This window comes from Pinus tabuliformis, chromosome 9 (genome assembly GCF_031772625.1).
Source record: "Pinus tabuliformis cultivar Carrire ecotype Pingquan chromosome 9, CPIR1, whole genome shotgun sequence".
Lineage (NCBI taxonomy): Eukaryota > Viridiplantae > Streptophyta > Pinopsida > Pinales > Pinaceae > Pinus > Pinus tabuliformis.
In genome coordinates, this window is record NC_142307.1 from 1,218,215,489 (window position 1) to 1,218,239,387 (window position 23,899).

The 23,899-nt window shown below is 33.4% G+C and overlaps 1 long non-coding RNA gene across 1 annotated transcript; it reads right to left on the reverse strand.

The window, feature by feature from the left end:
* Nucleotides 1-10,900: 10,900 nt before the first annotated feature.
* LOC149152923 (uncharacterized) lies at nucleotides 10,901-11,529 on the reverse strand. The gene is made up of 3 exons (XR_016262644.1): nucleotides 11,433-11,529; nucleotides 11,253-11,328; nucleotides 10,901-11,152 (listed from the first exon to the last, which is right to left on the reverse strand). It is a non-coding gene; the product is annotated as an uncharacterized LOC149152923 (long non-coding RNA).
* Between the last annotated feature and the right edge of the window lie 12,370 nt (nucleotides 11,530-23,899).

Here is a 23,899-nt window from a genome sequence, read left to right on the forward strand (position 1 = left end):
ATATTTATTCATATTTATTAACCATGCTTCAGCTGCTTCCTCCTGTTCGCCATCGAAATGTGGGGGTTTAATTTTTCGAAACTCTCCCTGCAGCTCCATTTTCTGACGTTTTGAGGTTTGCTGTTGTGGTGCATTATCAGAGTGATCCTCTTTGCCATCTGAATTTTCAGGTTCAAACTGATAGTCTTGTTCTTCTGTCATCCTCTGCTGTTCTGCGCTGGGGTTAGATAGAGGTGGATTTTGCCTGTCCGACAAACTCTTCAGAATTCTTTCTTGTTCAACTGTCAAACGCGCGTTGTCCTCTCGCAACCGTGCCATCTCATTTTTCAACTCCTGAACAGTTTCCAGGATTGCAAGGTTGGTACTTCGTGTTTCCTCACCCAACTGTACCCACAGCTCTGGGTTCTCTCGAGGGTTACTACCGGTTCCTTGCATTTTGTCTCCTTTCTGGCTTAACTGTTAGCTGTTGTAATTCTGTATTTCACCCCTAAATAGACAGAACAACAGTTAAGTAAATTATTAACTTACATATGTATGCATGGTGTACGCTTCTGCACAGTGAAGCATGTTTTGCTTGAGGCCACAGTGTTGAAACTGGGCTCTGATACCAATTTGTCACACCCTTTTATCCATACACATAAAAAAAAAAAATTCAATGTATAACCATATAAAGAATCTACTACCAATAAGATTTACGCATTATACACGACTACATGTCCAACTACATAGCGTATAGAAACATATTTTATGCACATATTTTATGCCATGATTTGTACAGCTAGCTGGCTTAATGTCTTGTCATCGTTATAACTTGTATACGAATGTTATGCTATATGTTTTACGCTGTCACATGAGTTTAAACAGGCATTGACTATGGTGGCTCCCAGCCGTTAGTCTACCCTACTATGCAGTAGTATTAATGCAGCGCGGGGTTTGTTGGTCCGACCGCAGTCAATGCAAGTGCCAACTCACCCGTCACCTTAATGTCTTTGGTCCACACCATGGTAGGTGGCATGGCTCGTCCCTTCGGCCATGTGACACCTCGGTCACAGCTTTCTCGGCGTTCCCGCTTTGCTTTCCCGCCTTGCATGGACGGTCACGATGGCTCTCTTGGATCGGAGGGTTGGAATGTTTCCAAGGGTTTAAGTCATCACATAAAACTCATTTAGGCCGGCTCAGGGTTTATTTGTTCCTTGGCTCTTCCGGCTCCGCTTCTGTGTTTGTTCTCCGGTTCGATACCACCGGCGTTTTGTTTGTAACCTGCCTCTCCTCCAAAGACCGCGAGGTGCACATCGATACACCCTTACAGGTATTGACCCTTAAACTCTGGAATTTTACAGTAATCGTTACAGTTTGCGTTTAAGTGTTATGAATCTTATGAACTTGTTCTATTTTGTTGACAGGGCATGCAGCTAGGTTATTCAACCCTCTCAGCCGGTGCCATGGTGGCTAAGCTCGAAGGTTTAACCCTTATCGGCGGCCACGGTAAGTCTTAACTCTTAAATGCCTTGCTCTGCATATGAGAGCTCAGAGTTCATAATTTTGAGCGGATTATATTATGGTTTGGTGCAGACCGCTGTTCGAACGAGGGTTTCCTTGCTTCGAAGCCGAGGTATTTCTCCACAGAGAACCCTCACGGTTGCATTCAGTACTTCTTGATGTCTGATTGAGTTCTGTGACCCGCCCTGTTAAGTTTTTCTCCACGGCGAAGTTTTTTCTGAGTGCTACAGCACGTACTTACGGTTTCGTTTTGATTATAATACTGCCCTTTCGGCATGCTTGGACTTTGGTTTGGTATTTCTGATATAATTTATAAGGCATTGGGTCCGGCCGTAATGCACAGACCTGGACTGTCGGATTCATGCTCTGATTCGAGGTTTTCTGTATTAATGTATGCACAGTTATTACCACTGCACGATTTCACCACCTGGGTGTTATGTTTGTCATTTGTATACGTAACTGTTACACTGTCTATGTTTCCAAGGCAACAATATTTTGCGTATTCAATGAATGTATTCTGTGTATTTAGCAGTTCTCAGAACAGTGAATAGTAGTTTGTTTTATTACCACTGTTTTCGCTTGTCTTAACAATAGCAGGTTCATGGATTTGCTCATGTTATTTTTACTGTTTCGAGGCATCCGTCTGGCATTTGCTATGCAAATCTCGTCTTCCTAAACTCATACCGGATGCCCTCGGTTAGATAGGATAACCATATCGTGCATCTTCTTTTCTTTATGAAATGTCGTAATATAAATATGTAAAGAGTTGTTTCCCTTTTTAAACACCATGTACAGGGTTTCCTGTAAAGAGTTTTCGATTTTCCTTACGGTTCTTTACGCACTATTTTTCTTTACTTAATGTATCCTCAAACATTTGCAGTTTGATAACACTGATGTACAGGAATGAAATGTGTTCTCGCTCTATGTTTACACAGTTTTTACAAAATAAATTCCTTTGGCTGGAATAACTTATTTGTTTCTGTTCATATCAACAATCATTATTATGATAGCTATGAGTTTATTTTCCTTTTGTCGACGAGTTAAAACTGACCATAGTCGGCGCTCTTTGCCCAAACTCAGAGCGTTCCAAACTCGTTGTGTCGACACATTAAAATATCTGCTTGTTTATATTCAAGAGGTCTGCACTATTTATTCCATTATTCGCTGTTCCGATATTATCACAGCGCCTTCGTCTCTCTGACGAGGTTGTTTTCATGAAGATTACTATTTAATAACCGGTTTTCTGGGTCACTTCCCTTCTTATTCTGTAACCAGTCTTTAAATTTAACTACACCTGTTGTAGCTTTGTTTACCACACGGCTAGTTTTAGATTATGCCTCTCGAGTTATAATCTGCCTTTTCACTTAAAACTACACTGGTGCAGTCGTTTAAGCAATATAACAGTGTTTAGGGAATGAAAACCCTACTGTAGATTCACTGTATATAATAACAGTATCGAGGAGAATGAAACATAATCCTTATTTACCTACTTGTAAATTCACTGTATATATTAACAGTACCTAGGAAAATGAAACATAATCCTTATTTACCTACTGTAAATTTCACTGTATATTTATATTCAATCAGGGACTCTGCAACTTGAAACCGTACCTGGTTCACCCGAGTCAGGAATAGGTTCTCAAGCAAGTCACCTGTACTTGGTTTCTGCTCTTCCACCCAGCCATGAGATCCATCTCTCGAATGGAATTCTCCCCCCGAGCCATCTTGCAGGCCTCAAGCCCTCCACAAGATTTGTGCACTTTGTGCTTGGTTATCTGGTCCTAACCAGACTTAACCAGTTTTCTCTTTTCTTTTTCTTCTTTCCTCTTCTTGGAAAGGTCTCCTCTGTCTGTCCACACAGCACAGAGCTTCCCCCCTACAGCCAGGACTTTTCCTGTTTTTGGGAGGGTAGTTTCCATCAGTTATTATAACTGATCACTTTCTTTTAAATCCACCTCCTAGAGGCTGCCAGCATTTCAAGAAAATATTTAAATTACTTTAATGAAATAGTTTGTCACAGTTTTGTTTTTAAAACATAAACAACAACTGTCTTAATGTCTTTTACCACAGTAAATTTTCACATTTACATAGTCTGGGGTCATCACAATGTCACTGTCTCCCTCCTTATCTCCTCTCTCTCCCCTTACCTCTAGCTTGCATCTAGATGTCTCCATCTCTATATAGTTCTTTCCCTTTCCCTTCTCTCCCTCTCTCTCCTCTCCTTCCTCACTCACTCTCTCTTCAACTGTCCATTGTCACTCCCTCTCTCTCTCCCCCTCCAAGCCCATCTCTCCCTACCTCCCTCTCTCTGAAGTCCTCTCTCTCTTCCTTCCCCTCTCTCCCTTATCTCCCACCTCCCTCCATCTCTCATCACCATCTCTCTCTCTACCCTCCAACTTTGTCACTATCTCCCTCCCTCTCTCTTTCTCTTCCTCCCCCTCTCTCCCCATCCAACTACATATCTCTCTTCCTCCCTGTCTCCTCTCCCTCCCCTCCTATATCTCTTCATTCATCTCTATCCCTCTCTCTTACACCTCCATCTCTCTCTCTCTCTCTCCTCTCTATCACTCTCTCTCTCTCCACCATCCAATTTTGTCACTATCTTCGTCCCTCTCTCCTTCTCTCCCATCTTTCCTTATTTCTCCTCCCTCTCTCTGCTCCATTTCACTCTCTCTATCTGCCCCCCTCCATCCCTATGATGGAGACTTTTCACTTTATGTAAACAATGTAGTGTCTAAAATATTTTACCTTTTATTTTTTTATTGTGAAATGAGTTATGGTTTTTAGGCATGTGGTATTGATAAGCCATGGTATCGGCCCATGGTATTGTTTCAAAACCTACTTACAAGTTAATAATATCCATGGTAAAGTGGGGGTGAATATCCATGGTTAACAAACTTGTTATTGTAATTTTATTGTAACTATTAAGTTTAATATGTCTATCCCTCTATTTCTTTCATCTTCCCTCAATCTCTCTCCCACTCCAACAATATAATTCCATGCGGATAACTTCGTTACATATTTTATGTCATAATTTATGGATATGGTTGCAATATTCATGCATGATTTTTGATATTTGTGTAGTGATTTTTTATCTTTAAAATTTGTAGGAAAACCATCCAGAAATAAAATACTTGAAAATAACTTATACTTAATTAAATAAAATATCTACCAACAATTACTTCCCACCATAAAATAAAATACTTGAAAATAACTTATACTCAAATAAATAACATATCTAGTATCAATTACTTCCCAACATAATTTAAGCAAGTCTTTGCATAAAAAGCAGATGGGAATAATATGTAAAAAAACATACTTATAGGAGTTACTCCCCACCATTATTTATGTTTTTTTCAACACTTATGTAAAAAAACATACTCACCGATGTTACTTCCCACCATTATTTATGTTTTCTTCAACACTTATGTATGAGTAAAACTATACATGTGTAGACTTACTACTGGTTACTACCCACCAAATTTTATGCAAGTTCTTCTACTTGAGCAAGCAATTTACTTTTCCACTTCACATTCCATATAAATATAGTTATTAATTTTATTTTATTTTTTCCATATTTTTTTTATGTAATTTGACCTAGTTAAAATGTTAAATTTATATGAATCCAATTCCACTTCTTTCCATAATATCTTGTTTATACATAATAACTATATCAATTTTTAATTAGGAAATTGACATTAGATTAAATTTGTTAAATGTTAAACATTTATGCTTGACATCTACCACAATGTTATAAACATTTACCCCTATACAGTGTTGGAGAGCGCCTCTAAGAGCAATAAACTATAATGGTATTTAATATTGTAAAACCAAGCAAGATTTTTGATTGATGGTGAATGAGTGCACTATTAAAGCACTCTTTGATACCAATTCAAATCCCATGAATACTAGCTTACCAAAAACAAATATTTAATATTGTAAAATAATTATAATATATATATATATATATATATATAACGAATTAAACCATAACTATTTTTGAAAATAATAATAATAATAATAATTTAAAAAATAATAAAAAATGATTTTTTTTAAAATCCATTTGTTTTTTAAAATTTTAGTATTTTTAAAATAAAATAATATTTAAATTGAAAATTTAGATAGGTAATTTCCCATGAAATGTGGAACTATTACTCCCACGAAAAATCCTATCATATTGGGATACCAACAACGTAAAACTCAGAAAAGAAAAAACAAAAAGAAACCTTATAGGAATTGGAATCGTTATTTTTAATCCACCCCATTTTTAAAATGGTCTTTTTAATATGGGATTATTCCATATGTAATGCTCCCATCAAACGTGGAACTATAACTTAAAAAAAAAACCTTATTATATTGGAAAAACAATTAGAAAATGATTGATTTTGTTTACTTTCTAACTTTATTCATTTCTTAGTACACATTTAAAGAAAAAAATTTAAATTCTATTATATATATTTTTTACAAATAATATTCCAGACATATTCTCGACCAAACCCTTAAATCATTTATAATGTCTTGTTGTTATAACTTATTATTATTCCCCTGGATGGGTGTGAGGGATGCCCCCAAACAATGGCTTGGACACGTGGATGTCTAGGGATGAGGTTTAACGTTTGTTGACTGATGCTCTTTGATATTTTTCTTTGTGATCATGAAAAGCAACGAGATAGTATTCTATCTCTTAAAGATATTAGGTTTCCATCGAGTTCTAGTTGGCCCAGTGTTGGTTTTTGCTTTTGGACCCCTTATCGATTAGTTCCTTCGTTTGGTTGTCCAGTGGGTTGTTGGTTTGCTCGTTTTTGGTTGCATTCACCAGTGTGGGGTTTTATTCTTTGGCTATGTTTTTCAATAGTAGTTTTGATAACTATGGTTAGGTTTAGGTTTTTTTTAGGTCCCAACACAACTTTCCTTGTTCACTATTCTGAGTAGTTTTAGTTTCATTTTAAGTATCTCTAAGATCACTCTCACTTTTATTAGTAGTCATCCCATTTTTATTAGTAACTATCTATCTTGTTTACAATCCTAAAACTGTGGAGTCTAATAAAATGGGCATTTTCCATAATTTGAAGCGAAATAGACCTTTCTATTAAAGTGTCTCTGAATGCTCCGAGGGGGTTGTACGGCTAAAATGGGTGTCTTCCATAATTTGAAGGGGAATAGTCTCTTCTATTAAGGTGTATGCTCCGAGGGGGGTTGTACGGCTAATGGGTGTCTTCCATAATTTGAAGGGGAATAGTCTCTTCTATTAAGGTGTCTTCAAATGGCTAAAATCGGTGTCTTTCATAATTGGAAGGGGAATAGACTCTTTTATTAAAGTGTCTCTCAATGCTGAGAGGGTTGTAGGGCTACCAGAAAAGCTAGACAAAGGTATCCATAATCACCTCCCATAATTCCTAAGTAGTTATTGGTAAACCAATTAACTTTGTTAAGCATATTCACGTAACGTACCTTTACCAATTAAACTATGAGAAGGATTGGGTGGATGATATAGAGTTTTAAAGTTCATGAATGGAAAGGTGTTCTATGCTAGGGAGTTTTATTCACTAGCTAGAACTTGTTTTGATGCGGTGGCAGAAGAGTAAAGACAATGTCTTTTAGTCGGTTCACTATTTGAGGAGCCCTGAGGCTAAATTCATTATTCTCTACAAGGTGTTTTTTGGTCTCAACTCTAAAGTTTATGGTATTGGTGTTGGAAAAGAGGAAAGAGTGGAGTTCATGGGTTCTACTATCTAGGATGAGAAGGATGGACAATAACTTTGTTTCAAGGAGAATTAAAAAGCTTTTCTTGCTTACTCTCATAATTATAATGTTCATGTTCACATTTCTATGTATATGGTTAGCTAATTGTGTTGAGAGAAGCTTGATGTGTAGGTATAATGTAAGAAAGTATGTAAATATTTTTACATGTAGGCTCAATATATTGAATATATATTAATACATAAATGTTTTCTAAACATTTACATATGAGTTGAATTAAATAATAATAAAAGGTTAAAAGTAATGTAAATCCTCGTATGGGTATGGGGTAGATATTATAGTATCCTTACAAAGTTAAAAATAATAAAATTCAATTTGTTATATTGTAATTTTGCCTTTTTTATAATAAAATATATCACATTAAAGTATATAACATATAAATAGTATCTATGCGTTGAAATTCATTTTGCCTTATAAATTAAAATAATTATTTAGTAGCTACATTTAAATTTAATTAATAAACACAAAAAAGATTTAATACATACAATACAACAATATTTAGCCATGGATATTCACGCCAAATTTACCATAAATACTATTAATTTGTAGATGGGATTTGTTATAATATCATGGGTCAATACCATGGCTCATCAATACCACATGTGCAAAAATCATCTCTCATTTCACAATCAAAACATATTTAAAATATTTTTCTTAAATTTACTTTTATAACATTATTTTAATTAAATCTAAAACCAAAAAATATTATAATTATTTTTGACATATATCTAAACCCTTTATCACATTAAAATATACTATTCTAGATCCATCTTAACTCATAATCTATCAAGGTTCGAGAGGTATCAAATCTCATTTCAATCTAAAAGAAATTTCTCTCTCTGTGCCTGGTAGATGTGGATTTCCTCCTTTAAATATGCTATATTCCACATGAATAATATGGGTCAATACTAGGGTTTCTCATAAACCTGGAGCTCAAAAACCTTATTATTTTAGTTTATAGTTATTTTTGTTTTAATGTAGAGTTATTTAAAAAAAATCTTTATTTTTATTTTTGATCGAGTAAAAATGTTTAACGTAAGGTTATTTTAATTTTTATATTTTATTTACTTGTTTACTGAGCCAAAAAATTTACATAACATAGCATCACATCACATCACATAATCTTACAACATCTCTTCCATACTCTGCTAAAACTTAGGCCCAATAAATAGTAGATATAAATTAATATTCATTTTACAATATAAATTAAAATAATAATTTTGTAATCATGTTTAAATTTCAATAATAAGTATATAAAAACTTAATACTTACAATATAACAAGATTTTTAACTATGGATATTCACCCCACTTTACCATAGATATCATTGAGTTGAGAAACACTCTTCAACCCAGTACAGAAGATATGTAATTTCTTGTTATTTTTTAGTTCAGGTTTCTATGATGCATAATGTGTTTGACACAAAAGAAAGTTCGGTAAAAATCATATAAGAGAAAATTTTGTCGACCTATTTCTAACCAACTAATATGATTCATTTTCAGGACGAGAATCAAATTATCTAAACATTTTGATTGAGTCAAATTATATTTAAAAAATATTAATTATAATTATTAATACAAATATTTTGACTAAATAAAATTATATAAAAATAAAAAGTAATTATAATTATTAATAATATCATCTTTGCGTAAACTAAAAAATAAAAGCTAAATATGCTTAAGAGTTGAGGTATACAAACAAAAATCCAACTAAATACAAGAAATTACAAAAATAACTATGATGGGAACCTCATTCGTAGTTATTCAAAATGTTTTGAAAACAAAAGTGTAATAACCTCGGTAACTTGTAATTCCCGGTAATTGCTGTGGTAAAAACAATATGGGTGACAACTTGTTTTATTAAAAGACATTATTATTTTTGAAAGTAAATATAATGAACTATTTTGCACATGTGTTGAATGAAATGCTGGCAGCCTCCAAAAGGAGGATTTTCTATTAAAAGAAATTAATCAGTTATGAAACTGAAAAAGAAAGACAACTGCCTCTCACCCAAGGAAAAGGCTTGGGGAGGAAAAACCTCTGGGCTGTTGAGGAACAGGCAGAGGAGAGATTCCAAAAGAGAGAAGCAGAGTGAAAGAAGGGGGTTAAGTCTGGTTGTGATCAGATAACCCAGCACCGTGGTGCATGAGTCTTGTTGAGGGCTGCAGGCCTGCAAGACGGCTCGGGGGGAGAATCCAGTGCAGTGGATCTCAAGGTTGGGAGGTTAAGAGCTAAAACTCTACAGGTGACTTCTGAAAGTAAGAACTTCAGTGACAGAATACCAGGTACGCTTCTTCTAAATTAGTTAAGGAAAGCTCAGGTATTGAAAAGTACCCGGTTGTATCATTTTTTTTAAAAGTTGTTGTGGTAAGATAACTAGAATAAGATTACGGTTCTACCAGAGAAAAATGGAATGGGGGTGTGACTGTGTCACATGGGTAGAATGTATTCACCTAAGCTTACACAGCTAATTTGTGTACAGCCAGTAACAACTAGGAACTGCTGAAAGATAGGAAGCATCAGTACCCAGTAATAGTAGGAGAGACTGATTCCTGAGATAAACCGAGTCCATAATAGTACTCGATTCTACAGCGTAAAGACCTGAGAAGATAAGAGAAGCCGAGCTGGCTATTTAACCGTAGATTGACTCTGAAAACTGATAAAGAATTCATTATAAAGGTCAGTCTGAAGATATAAACTTACTCTGCATGCATTCACTCAATAGAATAAACAGTGTAAGTTGAAAGACGAGGTAATGTGTAAGGGGTTGGTGCATGTTTTATACAGTCTTAACGGGTACTGTGCAAATATGGAATAACACATGAAATTGAAAACTCAGAACTTACATTATCTTTCCGAGTAACGTCTGTATAGTAAACATTGAAAGGCAACAGTGACGGAAAGCGAAGTGTTTTTCTTTAACATAAATAATGATGTACATCAAACCCTAACTTCAGGGGTTGGAACGATATCATTCATAGGCTACAAATCAAGCAATGAAACACAGTACAGAAATAAGAATAAGCTTTGAACTAGATAATAAGTATTGTTACAGGCGAGTGACCGCCGTAAACCTGCTGGCTGCATTAGGGTCAAGCCTGTGCGCAGGAGGATAGACACTACATTCACGAAACGAATGCAAGTCTACCCTTGTCGCTGTACAAATAGTATATAAGAACGAGAGCCGTGCTGTGGGAACCAATTGTTGAAGAAACTTTTCGATTTCATAGCATTGAAACCCTAAAGCAATAGAATGTCATAACTGTAATGCTAATGAATAATAGAAAACGGCAGCAAATATACTGAATATCAAATTTAATCTTAGAAACTCTATGGCATTGGAAATGTTATATCCATAGATGCTATCCAGAATTAGAAGTAGCGACGGAGAAATGCACCAAATATCAAAGGTAAACGGAGTAACCCTAATGCATAACCATTGCCGTAACTATGTATGATACCAAACGTAAACAGAAGCAGTAGCTACAAAACTCTGTATATTAAACTTTGTATATATCAGAACGAAGGTTTAAATATCCATTAACCGGTGACGGCATTTAATATACAGGAAAGGAAGAAAAGAAATCATTATGAAACGCTGATAGTATACCATTGACCATAAGGAAATCCAGGCCGAACCAAAACAGCGATAATCCGCAGATGACAAATATTACAGCAGTTTATTTAACTATGCAGACCTTACATAACCGCCGAAAACTCAAAAGAGCTTTTCCTAAATCAGGTAATGTTAAACAAGATAGAGTCCTTAGCCAAGTTCAAATATAGAATAGATAACTAAGGCACCGAGGCCATAATCTAGGGTTCAGCTGGACAGGCCGCCAAAGTGAGGCCGCCAAACATAAATCGCACAAGGGTTTGGACCCGGTATTTAACCTGAGACAACAGGTAGAGTACAGGCCGTCTCAGCTGTAAATCAAACCCTCGTAATGCAATCAAACACAGTCAACAAGAATGATAACGAATTCCGACTTACCTGGAAGTGGCATAGCAGCTAATCCCTCCGGCGTTCGGTGAAGGTAAGCTATGGTCAGCACCGGAACCCTCCAAAACTGTCAAGCCAACCCTGGAAATGATTAGAGCATAAACAGCAGAAGCGAAAAACAATAAGTTATGAAACCAGCTGTGAGAAGTAATGTAAGAGGCGCGGCCAAACCTGAGTAAGGCAGAGGAGCGATGAACCAGAAGAGTGCAATGAACCAGAGGACTTGCAGTCCAAACCGTCGAAGGAGCTCGGCTACTGAGAGATGAGCAAATGAACCAAAAACGAATCCAATAAGACTTATATATGCAGGGTCAAACCCTAAGTGAGGCTGGACCGTCCGATGAAGGTAAGTAATCACCATCGTTGGATTAGGCGGGAGGCCTAGCGTGAACCCCGGAGCAGGTCAAACTCTCTCAGATCACATGGCCAGCACGTGAAGATGGGCCATATGGCTACGGAGGTTGGTGAGCTGGCGTACTCGCTCTGCCATTTGGCAGCAAACGTTCAAACGGATAACCAGCAATCAACACTTATGTCTTGTCATATAACTTATCAAATGTCGATACAATAAAGGTTAAGTAAATATGGAGTGATATATATATAACCGATAGTTATATTAACCAAAACCTTATGACAATCATTTTATGCGTTTGGTCTACATGTGTTTAGGGTTAATAGGTGGGTACCGTAGGTTAGGGGTTGATGATAGAGAGTTTCCAACCGTAAATGTATATATAATTTTTTTTTTTATTTACTGTATTTCTTGGATAAAAAGGAGATCGTGACAAAAAGGCTCAAAACTCTGCCCTCCCTTATTTATTGCAAAGGATTATGCTGCAATTCAAACAATTTGAGCAAATTGACTTTCTCACGTGTTAAGATAATTGAACCCAATTACTGAAAAAATACCAAACAAAGAAACACATGTCACGTGTTAAGATAATTAAACCCAATTACTGAAAAAATACCAAACAAAGAAACACATGGATCTTTGGAATTGGATAATAGGCGATTTATAAATTTTCCCTTACCATGAAAATAATGGGCAATACCCAAGGGAATAATTCAAACGACAAAGGTAGTTGGTGGTTCCACACGAATACAAGGGAAAACTCTAGCTGAAGGAAACTATTTATATGATCAAATGCGATATCACATGAGCATGCACCGGAGCTTGCAAAGAAGGAATATTGGACGCTCATATTAATGCCACCATCACAAATTATAATACTCATGTCAAAATAGTTATAAGATTTGGCAGTCAACTCGATCCCCTCGCTCACACAGGTGGCAGTAGAATTTAATACTCCAAGGTGGGAACTAGAATATCAATGTGAGAAGGGCCTCGACCTTGTTTCTACATTCAATGTTGGTAGAATGGAATTACTTGCTTTGCCCCTCTATATCAATCTCGATATATCCCATGCTCTACGCAATCCAAAAATGGATTCGAAAATCTTGGGATGTCGGATGAAAGATGGTGATGCCAATATCCACTTTTGTGATGTTCTATCGCTGAGAACTCTAGTGACAGAGCTACAATGAATTATTAACAGTGGGAGAGTAGAATTTCTTGGTGCATTTCTTCTTCGAGGATGTGTTGCAGTAGTTTAAAGTGCTCACGTCCATGGGCTACGAATTGGCTTTATAAGAGAAAGGCCAAATAGACTTGCCATGGCGGACCGTGGGCCATCCAATTATTTGAATGAATAGAAGAAATCCAATAAATGGAATGAATAGGAGAAATCGAATCAGCTCTTGGACAGGGTTTTAGAAGTAATGGAGGGTACGTTGAATGTTCTGCAATAGAGGAATGCAACTGAGGAAAATGAAATGAAAAATTTGCACTACTGCAAAGCAAATTGGAGAAGTTCTAAATTAAAGTGAGAATAGAGTTGGTTACAATGGGTGTTAGACTCCCATAGCATGAAAATCTTTTCACTAGTGTAGCTCAGTTTGTCCTTGAGCAGGTTTCAAGCATTGAAGAACCAGCGATGAACAAGAAAAAGACGAAGAGAGTCCACGAGGTAGGAACCAGGGATAACAGAATAGACAGGACTATTAGCTGCTAGACCTTTTTATTATGTTTCAAAATCCTTTAACTTTATGTACCTATATTTTGAATATTTTGAACTCCAAGGGATAACAGAATAGACAACACTATTAGCCGTTAGACTTTTTTATTATGTTTCAAAATCCTTTGACGTTATGTACGTATATTTTGTTGTCTGGAGTTTTTTGCAAAGTTTATAAAAGGCACTTGTTTAGAATATTTTGCAAGAGGTGCCATAAAGCTTGGGTTATAATTTTTTTTTGTGCTTCTGAATATAGTAGTAGGGTAGAATATGAGCAATAGTTTAGAAACCAGACATTTTTATTACTATCAATCACTATATCATATTTTTTTTTAAAGAAAAATATAATAATTAAATTAGACTAGATCCATTTTATTTTGAATTTATTAATTCATTTAGTTGTTATTTATCACCATATATTTAAAAAGAAAAGAAAAATATTAATAAACAAATTAGCCTGGATCCATTTTATTTTGGATTTATTAATTCATTGACTCTTATTTATCAATTCATTTAATTCTAGATAAAATACCTCAAAGTGCAAAAGTTTTCTTAATTTTGTATTAAAATAAAAGTTTGAACCTAGAGGGACTCGTCCATCTTAAAACTTTATAGTTCCAAAACTAAATGCATATAAACTTTTACCCATCCTTTTGCATCTCTAAACACTCTCGGGCCAAAGAACATTTTATGTTAGATGAATTTTTTTTAATTTTATTGATCATCTTAATACACAATTTGGTTTAGTTATATATATATGAATGATATAGTTTAACTAGTACACAAAATTAACGTTTTTTAGAGTTTTTTTTGTAAACTTTAACAAAAATACAACAAAGATTTTTAAGAACTTGAGTTTAAGTTATTTAATCTATAGAATTTGATTTTTTTAGGGTTTTTCATGGTGATGAATCTATTTGTGCATTCTAAAATGTATTTTAAACACCAAAAAATCACAAACTTGTTTTCAATTATATCGTCCAATTCTAGATAAAAAGACTATACTCATGGAGTGCATTATAAGTAAACCCATTCACCATCAATCCAAAGCCCAATAGGAAAAATTAATTAATATATGTGCTAAATATATATATATATATATATTAAAAGACAAGTAATAAGATTCTTAACCATGGAGATTCTTAATTTGTATATAGTCGTTGTTACAATGCCATGGGCCAATACTATGATTTCTCAATATTAAATGACCAAAAAAACCCCAACTCTTTTCATATGACACTTGTTCATATGACATTTTTTTTAATTAATAAATTTAATTAAAAAGAGAAAACATGTATACTACTTAGGAAATAAATCTTAGCTTTTCATTAGCGTATGCTACTAAAAATATTCTAGAATATTATGTGGATCTATCTTAACTCTAGATCTACCAAGTCTTCACTCTAAAATAGGTTTGCATATTAAGAGAATCGAGATTTGATCCCTCTTGGCTGTTGGTAGATTGAAAGTTAAGATGAATCTAGGCTGGTTTAATCTACTCATTTAAATAGGCTATAATACACATGAATACCATGGGTCAATTCCATAAGCATTTTTATTTTTATTTTTATTTTATTTTCATATCGTTATTTTTTATTATTTTTATTTTTGAATTTGACCTAGTTAAAATGTTTACATTACATTACATTAATCTTTTTATTTAATTTTACTTTTTTTATTTTTATTTAACTTTTATGTAATTTGACTTAATCAATGTTAAACATTATTGAGTTGGAGAGCCTTCTCCGTTCTATAATTAAATTAAAACTCTATAATCCCTATGCTAAATAAACATATCTATTAACATTACTAATAATTAGTGAGCCAAAAAATTGATTCTGCAACCCACTATGATGTGTAATGTTGTTCTGTGATGTGTAATGTTGTTCATTTATCATAAAGTTGAAATTTTGCTAATGTCCAACAAAATAAAAATTTTTAAAAAATAAAAAATTAAATAATTCAACAAAATATTTAAATAATATTTATTCATACAAAAATTACAAACATTTAAAATATATTTATATAATTGATAATTAAAATTTTAAAAACCCTACTCCAAAATAAATATACCTAAATACTTACTAACATAATTAGGACAGTGACAACTTTTGATGCAGTGCCACCCATGCCACTAGATAAACAGGCCGCCGTGTACAACAGTGTATACAAGCTGTTAAATTCTCACCCGTAGTAAGATATCTTATCCTTTGTGATTATCTACGCCTCTCTACGAAACATTATGTCACGTTTCACATGCTTCCATTTTTAATAGGCTTTATAACTCGATTATGGCCCTAATAAATGGGTGTCTTTTATAAAATTATTATTTTCTTTTGGCTAGTTTTTTATAATAAAAATTTTACATGGGAAAATCTACAAAAAAAAAAAAAAAAAACAATGGACAAGACAGGGTTTTTGCTTAATCTATATAGGTGAAAGGGAAAATAAGAGGAAACTATCTTTTTATTTCAGCTTCAGTCTTATGAAACACTCTTCTTTTAAAGACTCACTTGAATGGTGGAGTGTACAGAAATCCTCATGGAGATTCTCACAAATTGTATTTTGAATAATCTGGAAGTGGAGGAACAAGGTTCTAGGTTCTATTTCAAAACAAACTGGAAAATTTTGAGCAAATTTACTACAAGATCATCTCCCTCTATAACTATTGTTTGCCTCAGAACAAACAATGTAAAAAGAAAGTCAGCAAACAAAGTTTTTCCTTGTTGGATTTCCCCAGGGCTTTTTTTGATGGGGCAGTGCAAAATGGAATATGTGCCTGCTGTATTTTCATCTCCATGACTGAACATCAAAACTTCTACATTCACTGGAAGGGAGGAGAAGGTACAAACAACAAGGCTGAAACAATGGTACTTTCAGGTCTCCTATATCTGAGTACTTTCTTTGGCTCTACTCATCTACCACAGAGACTAAAATCATAATTGATCATGTGATAGGGAAACTTTCATAAAAAATCAATTATTAACAGGATGGATGAACGGAATTGATTTTTATTGGAAAGGAAAAAAGGATTATTCTATTCAACATGTGGACATGTCACAAAATGTTCAAGCAGACAGTTTGTCAAAAAAATGACTACTACTTCAGCCAAGTAACTGGAAGATGGACATTCTTCTGCATAACATTACTTATCATATAGAGGATTTCTCCCTTCCTGAAACATAACCGGTATCTGTTTTTTCTTTTATCTTACTATTTTTGCTTTCTCATCTTGATTTTTTTTTTTTGGGCCACTTGGTTTCTCAGTCTTTCTGCGAAGGCATATCAGCAGGTTTTTTATCTGCTTCTCCTGTCTAACCTTTTGGTTTGTATATAGATACCATACTATTTCCTATGTATGGTCACACACTTCTTTTCTCCTCCTCGCAGTTCATAGGATGTTTTGTCTATATGGTGATTTTTTCAGACTTGATATGTCTATGTTTTTGTTTATCTGCTACGGTATTTGCTAGAAAATATGTTATTTATGTAAATCATCCTATATTAATATAAAATCGTGCTTTTTTTCGTACTTAAAATAAAATAATTTGACGTTCAATCAATACTAATGTACTCTCTAAAAAACATATAATTGTAAAATATTATTATGAATTTTTAATCATTTTTAACATGTTATCATGTATGGCATCACTAAGTATGAAATGAGATTACAGATCATTGAATAAGTTTGTTCCGGCAATCATGACGTACATAGTTTAAATTACAATCGAGTACGATCAGAGTGAGCAGGTACAACCAATCAGAGCTTGTGGCTGGCTTGTCAAGTCAAACTTCACCTAATCCCACTAACTTACTCTCATAGGTTTTGAAATACTACTGTTGGTATTAAAAAAATAATAAAGCATAAAATGTTTAATGGAGCAGAGTTACAGTAGGAATTCTCCATGACTTGTTACAATCATACCCGCAACATAACAGAGTGGGTGAGTAATGGATGGTAGGGAATCATCAGCCTGCAGGGACACACTATACAGGTACAGGTAGATCACAATACCGACAGGGGAATAGCTGTAGCTCTAACTCTGGAGGGGTTTCTACGTCCTCCTCCTCGTTGTTTACATCATCCACGTGATCATGCGAGCATTCAGCGGGCGTAACCACATCCAGAAAAGTTCTCGTTTTAAAAGGGCCGTTACCCTTTTGAACGCTTTCTTCTGCTTCTTTATTCTTTTCTTTAGCTGCAGCACCACTTAAATCTGTTTGTGCAGAAACGGAATTAGTTAGGTTGAAGTCCTCCCATTGGAAAGAGGCTTTCCAGGGCGATGTACTGCTTTGACCAGCATCTGAGAAGCCTTGTGGCTGGTGCATGAGGGGCGGGGCCGTCAACATCTGATCTCCCTCCACTGCATTAATACCTCCTCCTGCGCTTATACTACTACCACTGAAATTCATGCTCTTTCTTTTCAAGAGTCTTTGTTTCTTCGATTCTGTCTAACAAAACCATAAATTCCTCCGCGTCATCCTCATTGTCCAAACTTGTCCTGGGGCGTTTGAATCTCTCCTTTGCTTCCTCTTCTTCTTCTGTTTTAGTTTGTAAGGCTTCCTCTGATTGGTTTGGAAAGCATAGCGCTGATTCGAGCGACATCCATTTCGAAACCTCAGAATTCATGTCCATACCAGGAAATCCTTTCTTTTAATAATCTACAATACGTTAATCAATCTAAGCAATTAACAAAATACAGTCTATATATTTAAGCAAAGAGACATGGATCTTTCATAATTTAGATCTCACCATAATATTGCTGCAACTAAAGTCTAATTCGATTTGAAAGGCAAATGGAAATTGCAAATGTGCTTGTGGTTGTCAAACTTCTATTTATAGAGAAAATGGTTGAACAAAGAAATGAAAAAGTAAATTAACCTTACACCACCACAGATTTTTTCCCGTTATCCTCCATCAATCGCTGTATCTATTTGTATAAGGAACAGGAAGTCGCAATTTAGGAGGAAAAAATTGAATAACGAGGGGAATTGAGTGGTATACATAATTCAATGATGAAGAGTTGTTGGAGTAATGAAAAGTAAAATTAAAGAAACGACTTCTTGGATCCTGCGATAACTTTCGGCCATCCAATTGACGTCAGCCGCCGACAGCTTTGATTAGGTCGTCCCCGTGGATGTGATTTGATTTCTGTAATATATATATATATATATATATATATATATAAAATTTGAATTTGAATTATATATATATATAAAATTTGAATGGGATACCAATAATGTAAGACAATTTTAATTAAGGGTATGATTCATGAATGGTACGAAACTTTTTAGAAAAAACTAAACCACATATTTATTTAGGAAATTGGAATCAACAAAATTTTAAAAAGGAGATACACAAAGTTTAAATGTAGTTTATGGGTGAAATTTAATTTTCTCTAAAAAAAAAATATATTAATATGATATAATTATAATCAATATATATTCATCTTAATCACCAATAGATTGAGGTAATAAAAAGACCACTTGTAATATTTTATGATTTATGTTAATTTTTTAATATATAAAATAAATCAAAATTTAATTTCCTTAAAGAGTGAAGCTGTTTAAGTTATTTTAATTAATAAAAAAATTAATTTTTCATTCATATATATATATATATAATTTAGTTAAAATAATTGAAAACAAAAGAAAAACTAATTTTCTTATTACTGAGCTTCTTTATAGTTTGTTTATTTTATAGATATGGTTTGTAGAATTTTAATTTAATTATTAATAATTATTAAATAGATGGCAGGGATTTAATTTTGAGAAAATATTTTAAAATATTTTTAGAAAGAGTAACAAATTGAAGATTAATGATATTCTCAAAAACAGTTATGTCTATCCTATCATTTTAGTTAAATTATAATTTAAAAAGTGTCATATAAATATGATTTATGATTTTTTAGGCATGTAATATTAATAAATTATAGTGTTTGAAGATGATATTGAAATAAAATCCATATACTTAAAAATGTTGTTACTTAGAATGTATATATGTTTAATTCATATATTATTGTTTTTGTTATTAATAATAATAATTCCAAATAAAATTATAATTTTAGTTTAAATTTTATAATTTTTTAAGTAATGTAAAATGTAGTATAAAAGAAGTGTTTTGATATTTATCTGTTTTTACTAACCGATTAATTCAAATCATAGTGGTAAAGAAATGCAATTTTTAAATAATCGAACATAACCCTTAAAAAAATATATTGATAATAAAAAAAAATATATATATATATATATTTTTAATTAAATTAATTGTATAGGTTTCAGATTTAAAAGTATATTTAATTTTTGTGTGTTTTTAATATAAATTTGATGCACTTATATAATATTAATAACATTTCTGTTTAATTGTAAACTTACTCTTCATTAATAAAATTCAAATTACTTGATGTAAAGTTTCATTATTAAAAAAATTTATCATACATATGGGAATAAAATGAATTTACACTGTTTTTATTATCATGAATATATCTGGAATCAATAATCTAAATACTGAAATGGCAAAACCTTTAAAATTCCGCTTGTTGCACTGTGTTACATTGATAAGCATGACCAGATGGAAATTGAAACCATGATGATTTTCTACTTTCAGCATTGTCGTATCACGTAAATACCAATTGCATCGTAGAGTATGGTGCCTTTGAATGCCATTAGGCCCTGTGGTGGAGATTCTGTATGATTGAAAGGCATGGGAGGTATGAAGAAAATCAGCGGCGAACAAAGCGGTAATGTTGAAAAAATGGACTCGTGGGGCATAACTAAGATTACGTTGTTGATTGAAACAGAACAGGAGTCATTGAAAGAGGTGGGACACGATTCCAGTGTGAGAAAGACACAGTGAGCAAAATCCAAGGTCCTGAACCTGCCACCGATCGATCAGCACGTTTTATCGTGAATGAGATACTTAGTAAAACACACATGCAATGATAAGCCAAGTATCAATCCTCTGTTAGTTGCTTATATTCCCAATTAGAAGGGAATAACAAAAGCCCATATTCCGCAAACTTCATATTCGATCGGTGATTGGCATCTGAGATAAAAATAAAATAAAATGACGACGTCAAGGTTTCCTTATCTAGGTTATAAAAAAAAAAAATTGGTATTGAATTGGTAATAAAGGATTTTCTTCCTAATATATTTTATTAATCATTATCTTTAGTTATTTTATCAAAATTTTCATAATATATTTTATTACTTATTATCTTTATGTATTTTTTGATATTAAAAAAAAAAAACATTATCATTCTTTTATACATTTATCTTTATTTAAAAAAATATATTATCATTTCATTATCATTCTTTTATACATTTATCTTTATTTAAAAAAAAATATTATCATTTTTTTAGTTAATAGAAGGGATGTTATCAAATTCCTAAAATAAAGTCTCAGTGTCATTGAGCTAATTTCTATGTTATTATTATTATATGGATGTATTTTTCATTTATTATAAATATAAGTTTAAAATAATTTGTATGCATTTTTATATTTGGACATAGATCTAGGGGCATAAATTATGGCCCAAGGTAACTTATTTTCTAACTTGGGATAGACTATTTTCAAAAGGCTTTGAAGGATCATCACTTTTTTTTCCATACCACAAACTATCAAAAAAACAAGTGAACACTTATTCAACCTCCTTCGCTACCACATCGCTTAACAACACTCTTTGGCCAAAAAAACAAAGGCCCATACAACATCACCAATACTTTATCTTCTTGGAGATCCTCTCCTTTTTCCAATAGGGATTGGATCCTTATAAGTTTCTTATTGTGGATATTTTGGAAGGAGATCTTCCAGAGCTCCAAGAGTATCACCTTGATTTGACCAGTGGGAGAATGATACATTTACCCATTAGGCCCTAGTAATTTGGCTAGGTATAAAACCCTTAGGGGCAAATTTTCTCTCATGGGGTCATGTTGATTTGACTAGGGGATAATGATACATTCATCCATGGGGGCATTCTTATTTAGCTAGGGGTGAATGGCCCATGACACTCACTTTGTGCTCTGGGATGGAGTGATCTATCTTTTACAGAGCGAGTTTGAATTGTTTATTGATTGGGTCTTTTCACCCAAGTGGGATAAACATTTCTAGTTTGATGTTGAGTTGTGATGTAGGCTCCATTAGTGAGCGGGTTTATTGTGATAAGAAACCAACTTGATGCGTCTCTACTCAACCCTAGAGCTTTATATAAATAGACAACACGCGAGGGGAAAAAATCAACATAGAAAACTCACTCAATCTTTACGAGTGGAGGAGAAATTTTTCCAAGGAGAAAATTTGTTGTTGTAGATCATCTATTCTATCTCACTCTTGTTTTGGTGCACATGCCAGAAGGAAGGGTTGATTAACTAATGAATTAACTGAAGTTGACTGAGCTATCTTTAACAAAATTTGACTAAGAAGTTGACTAATTGCTTGGTCGAGCTTTTGGAGGCCACATGTACAAGTTTAACCACATCTTTGACCCAAGACTAGACATGTGGATATGATTGGAATTTGATTAGTCGGTGGGCCAGACAAGCGGGTTGACCACATATCGTAGTGCCAAGTTTGACTAGGTTGAGTTGAATGTAAAGTTTTATTATTTGACTAGTGTTCACTTTTGATTTTCTAAGCATTTTTACCAATGTTGACTTGATGTTATTTGACCACGTTTGACTTGTTTTTTGACTTGTTTATTGGCATAGATTTGTAGAAAATATCTTATTTATAAACGTTGTTGAAAGAAAATTTCTCCTCAAGAAAACATTGTTTGATTTTCTCCCAAGGTTAGGTTTCCCAGGTGAAAATATTTTTTGTCTATTTTGAATGGTTGTGTCTCTATGATATTTAATGTCTTTGTTGCAAATTAATGTTGAAATTTTATGAGTATAATTATTCAATAATAGTAGTGGCATAAAATTTATTGTTTGAAAATCAGTAGGAAGTAATTATCATGTCGAAAATTGTATTCTACTACTCATGCCTTATAATTTTAATATAAATGTTCTAGTTATTCATAAAGGGTCCCTCTAAAAGGGGTCATGATAAATTGGAGGGAAAATGAAATTGCATATCCATGCCTGGGGAATCTACAGACACTAGGTAAGCAAGTTTCATTATTTATCAAGAGAGAAATAATCTATTCACTACTTAAGGATCACATGGCTATTTTTTCTACTCCATGGACCATAATTCTATATTTGATTTAATGTAAAGGATTGTATTGGAAAAGGAAGAAGCCCTTGGTAGTGTTGTGTGTGCATGCATTCTTGTTGTGCCATCCACAAGGATTGTAAACATCACAAGCCTAGTTTCAAATAATCACTTCATTGGGCATCCTTCCTAAAAGAATACCAATCTTCCAAAAATGTATGATAAATACTAAAATAATCAAGAGGGATACCATTAACTTGTAATACACCTTCGTGACAAATTTTCTAAAAGCTCAATGTTCCTTCACTAATGGATATTCTAGAGAGACAATCATGTAGGATCGTAGAAAAGTTAGATGATAATTTTGAGCCTCACCCTATGATTCATTGTCCTTGGTATAATAGGGTACCTATAGTAATTAATGTAGGAAAAATAAGAAAAACATACTAAATACAACCAAATATCACAAACTTCATGTGATCAACTCAGGCCTTAATCTACTCCATAAACTCCACATATATGTTACTGGTGTGCTCATATCAAGAGCACCTCCTTCCCCCCTCAAGATTAATTTGCTCTATTTAAAAAATGCACCATGGTACCTCTTGAATAAATATATTTATAATTACACGAAGATCAATTTCAAACTCCTTTTTCCATATATTGATTTTCCATTTTGTCTTTTACATGTTCTTCTCCTTTTATATCTTTCTTCCTATATTTTCAATTTTTTAAACTCTATACATCTCTTCCTTTCTACCTCTCACCACCATTTTCCTTCACAAATCCTCAACATACATGGATCCACAGTAGATGTCTTTCTCCTACCTTGTCACTTGCATCCCTTCCTTCTCCATTCTTTATTTTTCATCGTACTTGCATTCCTTCCTTCTCCATTCTCCATTTTTCATCATACTTGCATTCCTCCCTTCTCCATTCTTTATTTTCATCATACCTACATCCCTTCCTTTTCCATTCTTCATTTTTCATCATAAAAAAGGTAAGTGGGGATCACAAGTAACTTGAAAACAAAATTTTTACTTTATTAATCTATTTCAGTCTATTTTCCTTCACCTTTTTCTCAACAATTTTCCTCACTTTTCCTTATTTTATTATGGTTTTCTTTTCTTTTCTTTACTCTTGCTTCCCCTTTCATGTTCCTTTTAAGTCTCAACTTTCTTACCTCCTAAATCTCAACCATCTAATATCCCAGATATATTTATATAAAAAAATCACTTTCGAATAAAGTGGTTACCTTATAATACTTTAGATCCAAAATCCATACCGTTTATCTTTCTTTGCAAGATATTTTCATATTTTATTTCCATTAAATAGAAAAAACTAATTTATCTAGCTATTCTTCTATAGGTTAACATAATTTGTAATATGCATAAATAATCTTATTAACT